The 4,806-nt window shown below is 38.3% G+C and overlaps 1 long non-coding RNA gene across 2 annotated transcripts in view; it reads left to right on the top strand.

Moving 5' to 3' along the window:
- The first annotated feature begins 1,200 nt into the window (after positions 1–1,200).
- Positions 1,201–4,806, top strand: part of LOC121927290 — a 49,663-nt gene continuing 46,057 nt past the window's right edge. For both annotated transcript variants that reach the window (XR_006103170.1, XR_006103169.1), the window contains exons 1-2: positions 1,201–3,237; positions 3,829–3,907. This is a non-coding gene — a long non-coding RNA (uncharacterized LOC121927290). The remainder of the gene's footprint in view (positions 3,238–3,828; positions 3,908–4,806) is intronic.

The following is a 4,806-nucleotide window of genomic DNA, read 5'->3' as shown; positions in this document are numbered from 1 at the left end:
GAAAGAAAGAAAGAAAGAAAGAAAGAAAGAAAGAAAGAAAGAAAGAAAGAATGGCAGCATAAGTTTTCATAGACTTAAGTCTACTTCTTCAGATGCATTTGGGGTGACTTCAGTCTACGAAAGCTCATTTTGCCAACTTCTTTCTTTCAGTTAGTCTCACAGGTGCTACAAGATCTCTCTACATACTGATTCTACAGACTAACATGGCTATTAGGCTTATTGCACAGCACTTGCAGGAACAGAATAGAATGGAACAGAGGGAAAACGTGTGTTATCACATGGGAGAACACTACCGATGCTGCTGAGAGTCCCCAAGCTATTCCCCCACCATTCCATTGCAGTCGATTTTGAGGAATGGTTCAAAATCATCCTTCGAAATTGGCTGCCATGGAATGGCTCAGGAATGGCTTGGGGACTCCCGGCGGCATCGACAGTGTTCTCCCATGTGGTAACACACACCTTCCCCCCCAGTTCTGTTCCATTCTCTTCCTGCAAGTGTCGTGCAATATTCTACTATTATGACAGCCAGCATGGTGTTGTGATTTGAATGATTCACTTAGAATCCAGGAGGCCAGGGTTCAAATCCCTATCCAGACATGTAAGCCGACTGGGTTACTCTCTCAGCCTTGGATAAATCTTGCTAAGAAAACTCAATGATAGGATTACCAAAAGTCAGACTCAATCTGAAGGCACATGATAACAACAAGTTCTCCTCACAATCACTGCTGTTGTCACTGTGCTGTACCAGTTATCCCTCTGCCTTTACAAACTTTTGGTACTGCATGCCAAAAGAGCTAGATATGTCATGCACTGGATATGTTTATGCAATTGGCCCACTGTGGAACAAGCTGGCATGGCTGTGTGAATTTATTTGTATCATTGGCTGTCTGCTAGTGTGTGCATTTTGCAGCCTGTGAGCAGCACAGCAAATTGAAACTAGTAAATGAAACAATAAATTAAGTGCATCCAGCAGTTTCCTTCCCAGGCCATTGTCCAGCACTGTTATTTTGGCCCACGCTGCTGTATTTTTAGATTATCACTGAACTAAGTGAGCTAATAAGCATCTGCCTGTGAGGTTTTACCCTCATCAGCATCACACGAAGTAATTCTGACCTCTGCAAACCTGGCAGAGAGTCTCTGATCAGGAGAAAACAGAGAATCAATACAAAAATTGCATCTCATCCATAGAATTAAAGGAGATTTACTCCCAATTCGCTATGGCTGTGGTGTTCCGTCCTGTTTTCCCTTCATTAGTTTGGATTAATTTAATTTCTTGCTGAGAAATGCTACCTTTTATCTGATGCTCATTTTTCAGATCCTAGAAGGACCCCATGTGGTTCTGTCAAAACAAGCCTGACGGGGTGTCCATTCTGATTGTAATGTTAGAAAGCTGCTCTGGAGCTGTGGGTTTTCAAGCATCTACTTTACTTTTCAGCTACAAACATCTACTGCATCCTTGATCTGGGTTAATTATTTTTTATTAATATTATTATTTTAGTTTTCTGACTCAACTGACCATTTACCCTCAAATAGCCTATGGGTACATTTTCACATCAAAATCAAATGAATGACTGCTTTTTTCATGGACCAGAAGCTAAGGGAAAGGGTTTGTTTCACAGGTTCCCCCCCCCCCCTCTCCATATCTTTGGTTTAGTTGCACAAAGATGAGCAACTGTGTATCTCCAGATGTTGAACTACAATTCACAGCATTCTTCAACAGACCAGCAACAATATGGGGGTTCCAATAACCTGCCCCTGCACCAAAATGGGGAATGAACTAGCCCAAGAGAGACCATGTATATAAAGAAGGGCATATTAGAAAGCAGTGTATTTTACAATGCTCATGCTCAAAGAGTGAGGCTGTTTGATTGCTCTTGAATGCTTCCCCATCACATTTGGTTCATCTATTCTAGGATGGTATGCCATTCCTTGTTGATGCTGCTGTTGTTGTTCTTTATCTGAATCTCCAAAGTAAAGCAGTCTCAAGTGCTTACCCAGGATTGAATTTATTTATAGCACTTCTGAGATACAAGCTTTCTATAAAGTTATATAAAGGCTCAACAGAAGGGTCTGAAACCTGCTGATTAATTCAACCTACAGGAGGTCTACTGAATCAATTTTTGAATGGTGAATTAACACATAGGTAAATCCTACTGATTCATTGGGTCTACTCTAAATAAGACTAACAAGAGTTCAGGTCAGGATAATAAATTTCCAACCAATTCCTTCTCCCCGTCATATGTCTAAGGAAACCTATAGCTTCAAATGATCTCCTGCAAAGAAAAGAGTCAACTCCCTTCCTCCTTCATTCTCATTTTTGAGAAGACACTGCCTGCTGCATACAGAGACTAAGACCAGAATTGTGTTGGTGCATAAGGCCAGCATAGTTACAGTGGCAATAGCAGCAGGGGGAGAACGGCTATGGTCCTGTGCACACTTATTCATTTGAATTATGTGGGGCTTGCTTCCAAATAGATACACATAAGATTGTATTATATAAACTTTAAAATCACTCAGCTTTAGCTAGGTTGTGCCTTTTTTATTTGTTTCAGCTGTTCCATCACTCTGGACGAGGTGGAGTTTACTTCCCCACCCCCATTCCTACTTCTTTTACCTTTCTGCCATGCCTTTTAGGTTATATGCCTGTGAAGAGGTGCTCTTTTCTTTTACAGTATTTACTGTAAGGAAGTCACCAATGAATAGGATTAAAAAGCCTTTTAAAAAATGAATGAATAGTATTTGTTATGGATATAATGCACATAGAGTTTCCTTTGAGTTGTACAGGTTTCTTCTTAACATTCATTTTTAGCTTAGTCATGTATAATTCTAGAAGGAATTGTCCAGGTTATTCCAGTTCAACTTTCCTCAAACTGGTGCTGCCCCAATATGTTGGGTTGTTAGAAATTGTCAAAGTTATTTTTGACAACAACCCCCAGAATTCCTCAGCTTCCATGACTGTTGCCATAGTGGCTGGGGGATTCTGGGTGTTGTGGTCCCAAAATAACTTTGCCAAGCTCTGTGGATGGCAATTCCTGCCCTCTTCAGGCAGAATGGCCAGTGGGTGGGAAGATAGGAGTCATAATCAAACACATCTGGAGGACACATGGTTGGTGACAAATATTCTTGCTTATGACCCTGGTATGCTTCTGCTTTCATTTTCAGCAAAAGACAACACCTGTGGCCTACACCCAATTGTTAGTCCCAACTAGAGTAGATCATTGAGTCAATGAGAACTTGGTAAGTCAACACTTAATGTTTTTGAGATATGCTGTATTATGTTATTGTTCGCGAATTGCTGTAAACCGCTTTGATTAATTCTTTAGAAGAGCGGTATACAAATAAATCTTATTATTATTATTATTATTATTAATGCAAGTTCCACTGATTAAATGAGTCAGATAAGCAGTACTGCAGAGTAATATTTGGATTTAGACCAGGGTTTTTGATTTAGATATTAGCCACTCCAAATTTTTATGAAGAAGGGCAAGGTATACATTGAGATGATGATGATGATCCACACAATGCATACACACACAATTATGAAATTTATTATTCATGCTTCCCTGTAGATGCAAAAGTAAATGGTTTTGCTTTCCTTTTCCCCCCCCGCTGCCCAAACTGCTGGTGCTGGAATCAACAACACCACTTGCTCACTAAAGCTCTCCAAGGGAATAAATTTCAATCCAAGCATTAAAATGAAACAAACCCTTTAAAATGTTTCACAAATTGGAAGCTCATATCTGTTCTGCTTCAGGGGGAAGCACCATCAAACCAGAATGAAAATGAAAGAGACCATCATTACTCTTTTTTCCCTTTTTCATGTCTCAGATTTGTGTTTGATCCTCGGAGTCATATACACGATACACGTACAAAGACTACACAAGTTTTTTGCCTTCAGTCTGGCCTTGTAAGTGTCCCGGCTTTAATTTTGCTCTAACATCATGGGGGAAATAATAGCTACTCTCTCAAGGGAAATAATAAGCTGATAGCAAAGCCCTAGCTCTGTTTTCATGCCCCTGGTCACTCCTCTACTACTACCACTACTTCTTTTTCTAATTTATTTGTTTATTGATTTTTAACACTAACATTCTGATGTACAATCAAAATCAAAACAGAAATCAAAGACACAGAGAGAATAAAAAGAGAAGTGGGGGAAAGGACATATAAGTAAAACACAGTAGTGCTCTGATCCCCCAGTCCAAATTGTGATGAAAATTTTAAAAAATTAAATTTAAAAAATGCATTATTCTATTTCTGTCAAACTAAATAATAATTCTAGAATTACTAATAACCATAGATATAGACTATTACATCATTAGATTTCTTATTGCTCAAAAAGTCCATAAATCATTTCCAATCTTTCAAAAAGTCTTCAATTGGTGTATCTTTTAGAACACATGTTTATTTGACAATTTGGGCTAACTCGGCAACCTTAGTAATCCATCCTTCCATTGTTAGTGCATCAGTCCATTTCCAAGTTTGGGAAAACAATCCTTTTGCTGCTGCTGTCATGTACTAAAGAAGCAGTCCATATTTATTATCAATTTCTTTATACATAATGCCCAACAGAAACATTACTAGTATCATTTTAAAAATCTATTTTTACTTTTTTAAATATATATATAAATCTTAAACCAATACCTTTTTACCTTCTTACAAAATCATGATATATGAAAGAAGCAGCCCTCCTTGTCTTGATATCCTTAATACTGATTTGAAACATTTTTAACATTTTGACAATTTAGTTGGAGTTAAGCACTATCTATAAAAAGGCCAGTGTGGCATAATGAAGATTTAACATTATAA

This window comes from Sceloporus undulatus, chromosome 3, assembly GCF_019175285.1.
Source record: "Sceloporus undulatus isolate JIND9_A2432 ecotype Alabama chromosome 3, SceUnd_v1.1, whole genome shotgun sequence".
In the NCBI taxonomy this organism is placed as follows: Eukaryota; Metazoa; Chordata; class Lepidosauria; order Squamata; family Phrynosomatidae; genus Sceloporus; species Sceloporus undulatus.
This window is presented reverse-complemented; position numbering and strand designations above follow the sequence as displayed.